The following is a 15,679-nucleotide window of genomic DNA, read 5'->3' on the forward strand; positions in this document are numbered from 1 at the left end:
AAGAAAGTACGGAGATCGAGGCAATCAAACGGACAAAATTTGACAAAGGAAGCACATGGGAAAGTACACGTTGCAGGCATCTACTTTGATGGAAGGAAAGAAACTCTTACTACGGAGAAGATTGGAAATAGAGACTATAGGAGAAAGGTAATTAAAGAGCATATTGCTATAGTGGCTGAACCAGGTTCAGAATATCTAGGCCAGTATTCACCTGCCACTGGTTCTGCAAAGAGTATTGCCACTGAGCTAAAACAGTTTGCTAATAGAGAAAGGAATTTCCATGGAAAACGTACTGGCGATTGGATGTGATGGACTACTGTAAATACCGGGAATAAATCTGGGGTGATTTGTCAAATCGAGAAAAGCCTTGCCCACCCAGTTCATTGGTTCATCTGTCAGCTCCATGGCAATGAGCTGTCACTACGTCACCTTTTTGAAAAACTCGATGGTAAAACAAGTGGGCCACATGGCTTCGCAGGACCAATTGGAGATATAAGCGTTGCATTAAACTACAATTTGACATCAGTGGGAGGAGAAATACTCGAAAAGATTATTAGAGACAAACTCGTCAAGTTTCTATAAGACTAATATAATCTCCGACACCCAGCATAGCTTCAGAAACAAGCGCTCCTGCCTAACGAATTTATCCAACTTCCAAGGTATATATAAGAACTGGGATGCCCACACCCCAAGTGATGTTTTATACCTGGACTTTCAGAAAGCCTTCGACATGGTACCGCACGCGCGACTCCTTAAGAGACTGCACACGGCGGGCATTGGAGCCAATCCGATCGCGTGGATAAGAGATTGGCTCACCGACAGAAAACAACGAGTGCTAATCAACGGACAGCCTTCCGATTGGCTTCCAGTCACTCGTGGAGTGCCTCAAGGGTCAGTGCGTGGACCACTTATCCTTATCATATATATTAATGACCTAGAATCAGGACTGAAATCTACGATATCGAAATTTACTGACAACATATATTGTGGTATTGCCTACGTTAAGTATTGTGATTGGGTTGTAGGTCCCCTTATTGTTTAATATGTTTATTGTGTTCCACACCTGAATGAGGGGTGTAGTGCGGTTGACTAGAGAGGTAAATTCTCGGCAATTATTGCGCTTGGCGGTTTTGATGACTTTCCTTGGCTGAACCCTTGCCTTTTTATATGCGATGTACTTTATCGGACTGGGCTGCTTGCTGAAATGCCTGTATCGTCTATTTTGCCTGTCGGCAATCTGTTGTCTACCATGGAACTCTATGCTTTGTGGCAACTGAAGAAGTCTTGGGAATGGTGGCCTCGGCGGCGTGTAATATGGAGCGTTGCATGTTATCAGCCTTAGTGTCTATAATACTCTATATCTTTCCCAGGTATGTCCAAGTCGATGATCCTTCTGAAGGAATTCCAGTCTGAAACTAAATCTAGGGCAAACAGGGGCCCGTGTGCATGAGGTCGCGTGCGTAAGAAATGCAGATAGGTAAATGGTCGCTGCCATACGAATCATCGATGGCTTCCTAAGAGAAGTCTGGTAAGATATTTGCGGATGGGATAGACAGGACAATAGCTGATGCGCTACCGGTTCGATCGTCTACGCGAGTCGCACTACCGTCGTTCAGAAGACAGAGGTTTGTCTGCATCAAAAGGTTTGTTATTTGCTCTCCACGAGCATCGCACCTCATGCTACCCCACTGATGATGATGGGCGTTGAAGTCATCACCCAGCACCACTTTATTCCCAGGGAGCTGAGAATAAGGTGATAGCATTGTGTCATCACCAAGGGGAACGCGGGACGGAAAGTAGAGGGAGGAAATTTACAGTGCCGTTGAATTTAACTCTGCACGCGACAGCTTCAAGAGTTGCATTCAGAGTCACTTTCGTATGTGCAAGTGTTTTGTGTGTGTAGACGGCTACGCCGTGACCTGCGTATTTTCTGTACGAGTGGTAGTGTTTTAGGGCAGGATAATCTGGCTGATCCTCAAGCCTCGTCTCCTATAGACAAACGACTAACGGCCGGTGTGAGTTTATCAGCAACGATAAAAAGTGTTCTTTATTACCAAGACTTATACAATTCCACAGAATAGTATTGAACATGATGGTTTAAGAGTTACGGGGGCGGCCGTTGTTCTTATATTTATTTTTCTTCTTGGCCGACGAGTCATCGTCAGAAGAGTTACCGGGGGACCTCTCCCGGTGCTTGGCAGAAGAGATTTCCAATGACTCCCTCGAATCCGTCGAGGGAGAGTGTGCACGGCCGCCCTCCCGCGACGAAGCGAGGGTGGCGTTGCCGAGAGAACACTTGGGGAGGGAGGTTACGGCCGTACCATAAGGCAACCTCTTCGACTGTAGAACCTTTTCGGCCATTTTCTCCTACCATAAAACTCGAAGGGTTTCCTCCGGAGCGGAATGGAAGGTGTTGAAGGGCGAAATTATTTCGAGATAGGCACATCTTCGTCAGCCCCTTCGCATATTTTATGCGTCAATTCTGCATTTCGTTCATTAATATAGTAGTTAAGGATCCAGGAATTATAATAAAACATATTTGATCTAATATGAGTCGGCAAAAGTTTTTTAAATAAATTATTTAAAATGTTGTTTAAGACTTTAGGGTTGTATCATGATATTTAACCCTTGCCGGGTCAACAGCCTCCTTGATTAACTCAAGCAGGTAGTCTTTTGCTACAGCTCCGATGGGGCTCGATCACTTTTCTAACGGCTCCTTGCTTGACGGGATGGTAGCGAGGGGCAGAGGAGTGATAGCAGCAGGCACGTGTGGACTCCCTGGCTGGGTGCGTGGAGAGGTGGAAACACGGGCCGGGCAGGGATGCCAACCCTATCACTCACGCTATTTTCCCAATTATACCTATATTTGCCTTTCATTCAACCATTTTATTCGTAATTATACATTGAACAACATATATGATTACACTAATATATGTAAAATGCTTCAAATATCAATATTTCCGTGTAGAGATGCTTACAGAAACTACCAACCCAACTCGGAAGAAGCTCTAGCGAAGGGAGGGGCTGATATCACGTTATAGTGTCCGGCAGAAAGGGGGCACTGTTTAAGGGAAGAGGAAGAGGAAGGTTTAGAGGCTGCCTAATGGTACGGCCGTTAGGTTCAATGCATCCTTGTCAGGTTTCTTCACGAAGCGGGTTAATAACAGCAGTAGAAAAGCTGGGTGGAGTAGGAGTAGCGAGAGTAGTGTTATTAGCAGCAGTAGCTGGGTAGGCGGTGGGCGAACTGGTAGCGTACTGGGCCCACATTCACCGCGTGATGGACGACGCGGGTTCGAATCCCCACGCTACCACTTGGATTTTTCAGTCACCGCCGAGTGGCTTAAAACTACCCACATGCTGTCCTGAAGACCACCCATCAACCCGGACTCTAGAGGAAGCCGTCCAAGCGAATCAAGAACGAGTTCCGGGGGGCAGCATGAGCCAATGCAAGATGGCGCCATTATAAACACTCGCCTGCGCCAGAACGGGCTAGGCCGACCATCAGGCCCCACCTGGAAGAAGCCTTGGGCAGACCATCAGGCCCCACCAGGAAGATGCCTACCGGCGCAAAAGGCAACGACGTAAAAAAAAAAAAAAAAAAAAAAAAGTAGTAGAAGTAGTAGATGTAGAGGATGTAGTGGTAGAAGCAGAGCTTTGAGAACCAGGTGAGGCAAGTTGAGCACTAGGCGTGACAGGCAAGGGGTCAGTCTGTACTGCAATCGTAGCTGTCTCCGGCTTCGGGTTCACCATTGCGGCGCAGGAAGTGCTTAGGGCGGGAGTAACAAGTTCAGCCTGTTTCTCCTTCACCAGAATCGTCCAGAGTGGAGTTTTTTAGAAAAAGTTTGAGAGAAGAGTTCAGCCTTGAGACGGCAGTGTTGCCCTCAGGACTGAGGAGTGGAGGGAAAGACGAAGAAGTGAAGTTGGAGGAGATGTTTTTGGGTACATGCCAGAAGTCACGGGAAGAGTTAGAGAAAGCAAGGTTTTGGAATTTTCTATTAATGAAATAATTTTTGGTTAGTCGGAGAATAGATTTGACACGATTTCGGGCAGAAATGTAAAGTTCATAATTAGCATTAGTTTATTGGCTCTGGTACCTTTTATGAGCTACCTCTCTTATCATTGACAGGACGAGAACAAGCGTGATTAAACCAAGGCTTTTTAGCGTGAGGAGTAGAGAAAGAACGAGGAATGTATGCCTCCGTTCCAGAGACAATCACCTCTGTGATGCGCTGAGCACACACAGAGGGGTCTCTATACTGGAAGCAATAATCATTCCACGGGAAATCGGAAAAGTACATCCTCAGGTCGTCCCACCGAGCTGAAGCAAAATGCCAGAAGCATCGCCTCTTCGGGGGGTCCAGAGGGTGTACAGGAGCGATAGGACAGAATGCAGAAATAAGATTGTGATCGAAGGAGCCCAACAGAGAGAACAGTTTGACAGAATAAGCAGAAGGGTTTGAGGTAAGGAAGAGGTCTAGAATGTTGGGCCTGTCTCCAAGACGGTCGGGAATACGTGTAGGGTGCTGGACCAACTGCTCTAGGTCGTTCAGGATAGCAAAGTTGTAGGCTTGTTCACCAGGATGGTCAGTGAAAGAGGATGAAAGCCAAAGCTGGTGGTGAACATTGAAATCTCCTAGGATGGAGAAGGAAGATTGTGTCGAGTGGATAGGTGGAGAAACTGTGTTTTTGAGGCGTTGAAGGACACCATGTTCCTCTTGCCCTAATCTGAAATAATAGTAAGGTTTGAGGCTAAGCGTTCTGTTGCCTCCAGCCTTGAATCATTACGTTCCTGTAGGGTGGGTCTTCTATTAAAAGAAGTCGAGTAATGCAGAGTGGAGTCATCGGCGTAAGAATGGATAGGCCAATTCGTTTTGAAAAGATCATCAATGAACAACAGAAAGAGAGTGAGAGATAGGACAGAACCCTGTGGAACACCACTGTCAATAGGTTTAGGGGAAGAACAGTGACCGTCTACCACAGCAGAAATAGAACGGTCAGACAGGAAGCTGGAGATAAAGGTACAGAGAGAAGGATAGAAACCGAAGGAGGGTAGTTTGGAAAGCAAAGATTTGTGCCAGACCCTATCAAAAGCTTTTGACATGTCCAGTGCAATAGCCGTTTCACCGAAACGGCTAAGAGATGATGACCAGTAGAACGCCCCTTGCGAAACCCATACTGGCGATCAGATAGAAGGTCAGAAGTGGAAAGGTGCTTTTGAATCTTCCGGTTAAGGATTGATTCAAAAGCTTTAGATAGACAAGAAAGTAAAGCTATAGGACGGTAGTTTGATCGATTGGAACGGTCACCCTTCTTAGGCACAGGCTGTATGAAGGCATACTTCCAGCAAAAAGGAAAGGTAGATGTTGACAGGCAGAGGCGAAAGAGTTGACCAGGCAGGGTGACAGCTCGGAGGCACAATTTTTAAGGACAATAGGAGGCACTCCATCAGGTCCATAAGCCTTCTGAGGATTGAGGCCAGAGAGGGCATAGAAAACATAATTTTGAAGAATCTTTATAACAGGCATAAAAGAGTCAGAGGGAGGATGAGTAGGAGGAATATGCCCAGAATCGTCCAGAGTGGCGTTTTTAGAAAAAGTTTGAGAGAAGAGTTCAGCCTTAGAAATAGATGAGACGTCAGTGTTGCCGTCAGGACTGAAGAGTGGAGGGAAAGATGAAGAAGTGAAGCTGGAAATGTTTTTGGCTAGATGCCAGAAGTCACGGGAAGAGTTAGAGAAAGCAAGGTTTTGGCATTTTCTATTATTGAAAGAGTTTTTGGTTAGTCGGAGAATAGATTTGACACGCTTCCGGGCAGACATGTAAAGTTCATGGTTAGCATTAGTTCAAAGTCTCTGGTACCTTTTGTGAGCTGCCTCTCTATCATTGACAGCACGAGAACAAGCGTGATTAAACCAAGGCTTTTTAGCGTGAGGAGTAGAGAAAGTACGTGGAATGTATGCCTCCATTCCAGAGACAATCACCTCTGTGATGCGCTGAGCACACACAGAGGGGTCTCTATCCTGGAAGCAATAATCATTCCACGGGAAATCGGAAAAGTACATCCTCAGGTCGTCCCACCGAGCTGAAGCAAAATGCCAGAAGCATCGCCTCTTCGGTGGGTCCAGAGGGTGTACAGGAGCGATAACACAGGATACAGAAATAAGATTGTGATCGGAGGAGCCCAACGGAGAGAACAGTTTGACAGAATAAGCAGAAAGGGTTAGAGGTAAGGAAGAGGTCTAGAATGTTGGGCCTGTCTCCAAGACGGTCGGGAATACGTGCTGTTACAGTTACAGACGCGGACGACTCAATTCGAGGAAGAAGGAAGGGAGGGAGGGGGCGGGAGAGCAATTTATTATCTTCTTTATTCTTTGTTCCAAATCTCATAATAAAAGGGTGTCGATCCAGTGCAGATGTAGCTAACAGATGTGGAGTAAAGGACCTGCATGGAAACAGTGCTCAGAAGGGAAAGACTCCGATGGTTTGGACATGTAAAGAGAGCAGGGGAGGACACAGTGCTGGGAGTTGTGGAGAGAATGGTAAGATAGGGTGTCCGGTGCAGATGTAGCTTACAGATGTGGAGTAGAGGACCTGGAAACAGTTTCTTTTTTCCTTTTTTACATGTGACCTAAAGCGCCGGTAGGCTTTTTTTTATTAGGGGCCTGATGGTGGGCCCGAGCCCGTTATGGCGCAGACAATTGTTTATAGTGGCGCAATTATTATTGGCTCATGCTGCCCCCCGGAGATCATTCTTGATTTCACTTGCATAGCTTCTTCTAGAGTCCGGGTTGGTGGATAGTCTTCAGGACAGCATGTGGGTAGTCTTAGGCCCCTCGGCGGTGACTGAAGAATCCCAGGTGGTTAGCGGCGGATTCGAACCCTCATCATCATCAACCCTGCGAATGCGGGGCCGGCACGCTAACCACTCCGCCACCACCTCAGAAACATGGAAACATGGAAATGCAGGCAACATAAAGCCTATTGGCTCATTACGAGTTTGCCGGCTTTGGTGATTTAATCTGCTCGACAGCCACTTGGGGCCTGGGGAGCAGATGAAAGCACCTCGACATTGACGAGCAGATGAAAGCACCTCGATATTGAGGAGCAGATGAAAGCACCTCAATATTCAGTTTACTCCCGACGCAGCGAAGTGAAGGTCGATTCTATATTTGAAGGAGTTGATAGTATTCGCATTTACTACTTCTGAAGGAAGATTGTTCCAGTGACGGATGACTCGGTTTGAAAAGAAACTCCTTCCGATGGGAAAGACTCCGATGGTTTGGACATGTGAAGAGAGCAGGGGAGGATACAGTGCTGGGAGGTTTGGAGAGATTGGCAAGACAGGGTGCGCAGTGCAGTTGTAACTAACAGATGTGGAGTAGAGGCCCTGGAAACAGTGCTCAGAAGGGAAATACTCCGATGGTTTGGACATGTGAAGGGAGCAGGGGAGGATACAGTGCTGGGAGTTGTGGAGAGATTAGCAAGACAGGGTATCTAGTGCAGCTAGATGTGGCTAACAGATGTGGAGTAGAGAACCTGGAAACAATGCTCAGAAGGGAGACTCCTATAGTTCGGACATGTGAAAAGCAGGGGAGGATACAGTGCTGGGAGTTTTGAAGAGATTGAAAGTAAAAGGAAGGAGACCAGTTGGTCGACCTAGGAAAAGGTGGAGAAGGTGTATACAGGAAGACTTGGCAGTTATGGGATTGGATGAGCATCAGGCAGAAGACAGAGCAGAATAGAGAAGACCCATAAAGCGTCCAACCGCTCAGGAAGAGTGAAAAATGACGTTAAACGAAATGATGATGATGATGATGATATCTAATAATAGAAGAAGAAAAGAAAATAACTAAGAACATTAAGTGACCTGTGGGAAGGATTCAAGCACTTCTGCTACTCTCGGATACGTTCAGTTCACTCCCGACGCAGTAAAGTTACTGTCAGTGGAAATGGAGTTGATCGTTTCCGCACTGACTACTTCTGCGGGGAGGCTGTTCCAGTGGCGGACGACTCTGTTCGAGGAAGGAAGTATGGAGGAGGGAGGGATGGGAGCGAGAGTTTTTATTATTTTCGTTAATCTTTGTTCTCTCGTTCCATCTCATCCTTCCACATGCTCACTGCCACATATACTTCACTGCTCTGTTACTTAACTTTACTTTCAGATCATTTCACTTTACTTTCAGATTAAATAAGTTAACTTCCTCAGCATTGCGCCACGTAGGGCTACAGCAGACGCTTTTAATATTAGGAACAGCAGACGCTTTTAAAATTAGGAACAGCAGACGCTTTTAAAATTAGGAACAGCAGACGCATTATACATTAGGAACATCAGACTCATTTAAAATTAGGATGAGTAATCACTTAAATTAACTTGAGAAACAAACAAAGATTAACATGATTCTGAGGGGAAGTAGGCACCCGTTTATTATATATATACACATGTCTGTACATCAGCAAGACCCCAAGACCCAGACCAAGCATTCCTAAACGTATACTATAGTCGCAGCACACGAGTCTGAGGTCTTCGTTATCGTGTTCTGGCAACTTGCCATTACACATGCACACACACATACAGCTACATAATCAGCGACCTTATTTTTTTTTAACAACAGAGGAGTGGCCGAAAGATAGAGAAGAGCTGTGTGGGTGGAGCCCCCCACACGTGCGATGCATACTCCATACGAGGGCGGACAAGGCCCTTGTATATGGATAGCAGCGGTGCGGGGCAGAAGAACTGGAGGAGACGATACAGAACGCCCAACCTCGAGGAAGCTGATTTAGTGAGAGAAGAGATGAGAAGTTTCCAGTTAAGATTTTGAGTTAAGGATAGACCGAGGATATTTAGTTCTGAAGAATTATAAGGTGACAGCTGAGTGTAGTTGAAGAATAGGGGATAGGTGTTTGGAAGATTGTGTCGAGTTGAAAGGTGGATAAATTGGGTTTTTGAGGCATTGAAGGATACAAAAATCCAAAGGTTCCTTTTATCACAATCGGAGATGATAGCAAGGTCTGAGGTTAAGGATTCTGCAGCCTCAGTCTTATAAACTAAAACATATTTTTACGACAATTTCAATAATATGATTAATACTGACAAATGTGCCCTATGCGTAGACTATCATATAACATCGTAGACGCCATGACGCCAGGTTGCCAGAGCACGATAATTCACACCTCAGTCTCGGGTGCCGCGACGAAAGCCAAGGCTGTTACACAGAGACAGCCTTGGCACAGCACCACTATAACTCCTCCTCTTCATCTCTCTCCTTTCCCTTCCCTCCTCTTCCTCCTCACTCAGGCTTAGTGATGCGGAAGACGAAGACGAGACCCTCCTTGTCACAGAAATAGTTTGGGACGATGCGCCGCTCCACCTGAAGGAATTATGACCATCATTTCAAATACGTGACTTTCTCCCCCTGGCCAGCTCCTGACCATATCCTTATACCAGAGTGTCGTGACAGGCGCCCATACAGTGAACAGCCCCGCCAGACAGAAACCTTGATTAGAGTAAATGTTTTCTTGTACCAATGTTGCCAGATAGTTGTACTCAGCCTCTTATATATTTACCAACTTCCGACTTCAAATATGTCTCCTGGGGCTCAATAACTAGATTCATTTATATCTATCGTTAAAATAGTGAATTCCTGATGTTTCTTGGCAATAGTTAGGTGTCAAAAAACGGTAAATACGATGCTCTGAGTACGATAATCTAGCAACGGTGCTCCCTACCTTCTTCCACTTCCCGTCCGCCTCCAGCTGGTCCATGTAAGGCTCCAGCTTGTCCTTGTAGGAAGGCACGGTCTGTAGGAACTCATGGCGCATCACGATGATCACGAAGCCTTCTGGAGTGCCGGAGAGGAGGAACTCAGTTAATCATTGGGGCATACGCTAGGGGGCGCGTCGTCTAGCCCACCCTAGGGAGACCGCCTCAAGGTTTACTCCAGGCAAATATGAAGTCTCTATGTAGGCTCTTTCCCATCCTAAACGGCGCCTAAGTCCGCCCGTTTGAAAGGCCTCTCGTAAAAGTTGCTGGGATTACCATGAACTGTTTTGCGATCCTATAGTAGGAGTAGGTAGGAAGAAACCTACCGAACGGGTGTGACCTATTCTCGGTGAGGATATATGGGAAGCGAGGAGGGTGCTGAAGCCCTCCAAAGACCATGTCCTCACTAACCGTTTCCCTTTTGTCTCATCAACACCAGAGAGCAGTTCAGCATGCTCTCTAAAGACAGTTCCTCTCTCTTTCTACACCACACTACATTCACACAACACACACACCTTGAAACCTTGAACCTCCTCCTTATCAATTTCTGCAACATTCGTGGTCTTCGTTCTAATTTTCATACTGTGGAAACCATCTCTCCTCCTCTAAACCTTATTTTCTCTTCCTCACCGAAACACAGGTTACTGAGGCTACTGACAGCAACTTCTACTCTGTTCCCTCCTACTATCTCTATCCTAAATTTTAATCCTAAGCTGGATGTTGCGCCTACGTGTGCAACGACATCACTTGCTCTCGTGCCCACGACCTTGACTCTTCTGAATTTTCCACCATCTGGCTAAGACTTTATTGTCATTCTATTACTAAATACATCTGTGCTGTTTATCTCTCACCTAACTCTACTAACTTTGTAAAATTCTTTGACTATTTGAATTATAAAGTGGAGCACATCTTGACTCACTCTCCCTTCGCTGAAATCTCCATCATGGGTGATTTGAATGTTCACCACCAGCTTTGGCTCTCATCCTCTTTCACAGACCAGCCTGGTAAACAAACCTACAACTTTGCTCTCCTCAACGACCTAGAGCAGTTGGTTCAGCACCCTACACGTATTCCCGACCGTTTTGGAGACAGGGCCAACATTCTAGACCTCTTCCTTACCTCTAATCCTTTTGCTTACTCTGTCAAACTGTTCTCTCCGTTGGGTTCCTCCGACCATAACCTTATTTCTGTTTCCTGTCCTATCGCTCCTGTACATCCTCTGGACCCACCGAAGAGGCGATGCTTCTGGCATTTTGCTTCAGCTCGGTGGAACGACCTTGTTATAGTAATTGTAGTATATCAATGGAAAAAAAACACGACAGATAGATCACGCCACCTTGTAGGAATGTCAGCTGTCAGTGTTTACCATCTCAGTTTGTATACAAAGCATTTCATCAAGCTTAGAGGTCACCTTGACATACGTGACCAATTGTAACTTAATTATTTTCCACTCTGTAACTCGTCACTCCTTCGAGAGAGCTCGCACGACACACACCTAGCGTCTCGTCTCTCTCACCCACGCTACGCTGTATCTTAGGTTAATAATATATTTCTTCTAAGACAGCAAGAGTTTCCCTTCACGCCCGCAAGTCCCCGCAACCAGGCGTTCACCGGTGGCAGACGGTGTCCCAACGCGCCCGAGCCCTTCGCTACCTAGTTGTCCTACAAGAGCTCCAAGCCACAAGAACTCACCAACAAATCTGGGGACAGGCGTAGAAGGAAGCAAGGAGTCAAAATCCCTGCTACAGGCCAAGTACAGGCCTACGCACTTCTACAAGCTCTCTACAGGCCAACAACCAGCCACTCCCAGCTCACTCCAAGCCCTCCGTGGTACGCAAAAGGAGGCACTCCCCGCAGAGCCCACAAGCTCCAAGCAACACAGCGGCAACACCGCCGCTGCCGGGAGCATCGGCCCAAACCTCTTCCGGCAAACAGTCAACCAGGGCAAACGCGGACATCTCCCGGTGACTGCAAGCAGTACCCACCACCGTTACTACAAGGCGCCTTCTTAAGAGGGTACACACCCAGGTTGCCATATCTACAACCGCTGCCCCCACAACTCTCAAAATAACAAGAGCATCGCAGCCGTCCTACGTTCCGGCGCCCGCCCTGCCACGCACCTGCCCGACTACATCGTCAGCAGTTTCCAGCAGCCATTACGGGGGTTAGTCTCCATGCCATCAGTCAACCTTCCACGCGCTCCTGCCGCGGCCAAGGTCTTCCAACGCAACTCCATAGGCTCCAGGTACCCCATGAGCGACATCCTTCGTCACCAGCTCTACGTCAGCTGAATATTCTCGGTATTGTACCTGTTCCAAATATTTTCACAAGTGCAAACTCAGCAAAATTGCATCAGAGGCACGACTCTTTTATTTATGTGTATCTAACACTGTTAATCAGTCGTAATTGTGAGAGTAACGATCATTTGCATACGGTATTGATCCTTCTTGTTGTCTGTTAGCGGTAAAACTTCCTCAGTGTGCCCTTGCTCCGTTTTCTCTTCGCCGTTCGGGAGAAACCCGCACTTTAAGGGCATGCTCACTTATTTCTCCTAACCAAATAACGGCTGCGTTATTGGGTCATTATTTCATATAACCATAACATTATAACATTACATTATAACCTGACATTATAACCTTAACTTTCTATTACGTCTAACGGCCACCTTGCTTACCATCCCTTCTTGTTTTTAGGGGTACGGCGAAAACTTTTAACTCAGACGCGTTACGTTAATATTTACAGCAATTAAAATATGCTCATATATTGTAACTGATTTAAGCCATAATATGAACAAAGACACTCTCGCTAAACTCGGTGACACCTTTAAACTGTTAACGAGTCCCTCAGGTAAGGAGGAAGTGGAACACGGTTCAGGCACCAATGATCTTAATGTTGTAAATTTACGTTCAGGTACTCAGTATTCCTCAATTCCAAACAGGGACCCTTCACCTCCGGGTTCTTCGGGATACTTAACCCCACTCAACCGGTCACAATGCCTACCAATCCACCCCCTCCACCGATTCGGGTCATTCCAACTCACGCCAGTTTTCGACAGTTCTCCGGCAGCGAGTCAGATTATTCGGCGAGACAGTTCCTAGATCTATGTGAGTCTGCCATCGTAAATTCCTCCATTACGGAAGATCATGATAAAATTGCATTCATTCGGTCCGGGTTACTACCAGGCTCTCGGGCACTAAATTTGATGCAGTCCTCAGCGTTTGCTTCGGTGGACATTTGAGTAAATTATGAGATTTTTAAAAGGAATTTCATAAAAATCTTCGGAGGCGGGAGTAAACCAAGCTTCGTTAGACAGATCGCACACACGGTTGAGCCCCTCCAAAAAAAAAACCTCAACAAAGCCGATTTGGGACGCCATGACTGAGGCAAATCAGCTGGCGGTTGATTGTGTCAAAAGTCTAGAAGACGCGCAATGGCTCTCAGGGGGCAGTATGCAAAAACACCAGGTGAAGACAGTCTTCGAGTTGCTTTTTTACTTATTTCATATTTCAGAGAAGAACCGCCGTTCTGCCCTTTCCTTGACCTTCAAACCGGGCGGGAAGTTGGTTGACTTCGTCTCAGAGTTAGAAGTCAAGGTTCAAGAACACACTCACCATCAACCCCTCACAACTGCCGCAGCATTGCAGGCACAAAGTAAGGCATCTCTCACCTGTAGTTTTTGCAAACAATCAGAACATTCCGAGAATTCTTGCTTCGCGAAACGTAGGGACTCAACACACTCAAGACAGGGATCTGATAGGAGATCAGGAGGTTACAGGGGTGGCCATCACTCATCACACCGGAACCCTAGGCCAAACCATCAGCGGAAGGCTGCCTTTTGCCATGTCCACGGGAATTGTTTTCATGATTCAGACAGTTGTTATGCAATACAAAAGGCCAAGGAGGAACAGAAGAACAAGTCCTCGGCGGACAGTAAACCACACTCCTCCTCTTCTCAGAATAAAAAGGCATGACTTTGTGACAGCCCCAAGGCGTACATCCAAGTATCCCATAAGGACGATAGTAATTGGGAGCAACTTGACTCAGTCACTGCCGCCTTGGGACGGACAAGCATAATTGCCCTCCCTTGCAAGGTGGGCAAAATTTCACTCACCTTAGCGGTAGACACAGGTGCAACAGTCAATGTAATCTCAGACTCCGCTTACAGGTCACTGACACGACAGGCGAGAGGGGGAAATTGGCCGCTCCAAGAGAACGACCTGAATTTGGTAGGCGTGACAGGCACCACTTTGGGAATCCTTGGGCGAGTACCACTAACAGTCAGCTTACATGAAAAGGTATGTTCCTTTCGAGATTTATTTTATGTATCTAGCAGGTTTGCCTTACCTGTGGATGGGATCTTAGGATTAAACGCCATGAAAGACTTGCACATAACCATAAACCCTGAAAGCAACGCGATCGTGTATCAAGGACGACGCATACAGGGGATGGTAAATCCATCGCCTATGTCACCTGTAATCCCGCCCTCAGAGGGGGAAAATGACCAACCCACCACAGACTCAGGGTCTCCCACCACCCAAGTGTCACCTCTTACGGTCAAACCACACGAAAACATTACAGACTTGTGGCGGACAGTAACGGCAGTCGTAGAAGGTCCTCAAGTAGTTCCGGATCGTGCTGCAAAACTTGTTAAAATCCGGTTACCCAATTCTCCTCCAACGGGCAGTGATGTGTGTATCGACGGAGCACCACACATACACCGGGTGACGGTGAAGGTAACTTTCGCGATAGTCAAAGAGGGAGGTATTGCAGAGGAATTGGTAATAAACACGTCAGGAACCCCTGTATCCTTAAAACACGGGGTTAGATTATGCCAGTGTCTAGTGTATGAACATAAGAACATAGCATAAGAACATAAGAACGCAGGAGTCTGCAAGAGGCCGGTAGGCCTGTACGAGGCAGCTCCTTTTATGGGAAAAATGTAGCCCCGGAACCAGCTGCATACCCTTCAGCCCAAGTCTCAGGCATAACATCGGCGTGTCAGGCTTCTCCCGAACAAGACACAGCTAATTTAGAGGCATTCCTAAAAGTTGCACACAATTCCGAAATTAAGCCAACCTTAGTCCGGCTGCTGGAACATTATAGGGGGGCGCTTGCTCTACCAGGCGAGCCGCTTGGAGTTACGCAGTGTGCTGAACACAGTCACATTAAGTTAAAACCCAATACCAATCCTGTATATATCAATGCATACAAGCTCCCCCACAGTCAGAGGGAAGTAGTGCAGCAACTTATATCTGATATGTTAGAACAAGGTGTCATCAAAGAATCGAACTCACCGTGGAATTCACCCTTGTTTCTGGTTCCAAAGAAAGACGGTTCTTATCGTCCTGTGATTGATTTTCGGCGTGTGAACAACGCGACCGTGGATGATCATTTTCCGTTTCCCGTTCTTAGAGATCTTCTGATGTGTCTCGGTAGAGGAAATAAAGTCTTTACGAGTCTAAATCTGGTCAGTGGCTACTGGCAACTGCCTATGGCCCCCGAGTCCCGTGAAATAACGACTTTCAGCACGCCTCATGGACACTATGAGTGGACGATGATTCCGTTCGGGCTCAAAGGAGCTCCCTTGACCTTCCAAAGGACAATGAACAGTATTTTTGGTGACTTGCTGGGCAACTGTTTATGTGTATTTAGACGACATCATTATAGCAAGTAAAAACGTGCATGCACACATGGCAACACTAAAAGCAGTCCTACACAGACTTCATGAGGTCGGATTAAAGCTCAAACTCACCAAATCTGAATTCTTAAAGCCTCGGATCAAGTTCTTGGGGCATGTCGTGGACGAATTCGGCATCCACACAGTGGACGACAAAATAAAGGCTATTGCCGAGTTCCCTCAGCCAACGTCTGCGGACAAGGTACGGTCTTTCTTGGGCGTCGCAGGTTATTACCGGCCTTTCA

The 15,679-nt window shown here is 46.7% G+C and overlaps 1 long non-coding RNA gene across 1 annotated transcript; it reads right to left on the reverse strand.

Moving 5' to 3' along the window:
* Positions 1-8,972: 8,972 nt before the first annotated feature.
* LOC126992923 (uncharacterized) lies at positions 8,973-10,564 on the reverse strand. The gene is made up of 2 exons (XR_007747163.1): positions 9,724-10,564; positions 8,973-9,365 (listed from the first exon to the last, which is right to left on the reverse strand). It is a non-coding gene; the product is annotated as an uncharacterized LOC126992923 (long non-coding RNA).
* Positions 10,565-15,679: the final 5,115 nt, after the last annotated feature.

Source organism: Eriocheir sinensis, unplaced genomic scaffold (assembly GCF_024679095.1).
Source record: "Eriocheir sinensis breed Jianghai 21 unplaced genomic scaffold, ASM2467909v1 Scaffold521, whole genome shotgun sequence".
NCBI lineage: Eukaryota > Metazoa > Arthropoda > Malacostraca > Decapoda > Varunidae > Eriocheir > Eriocheir sinensis.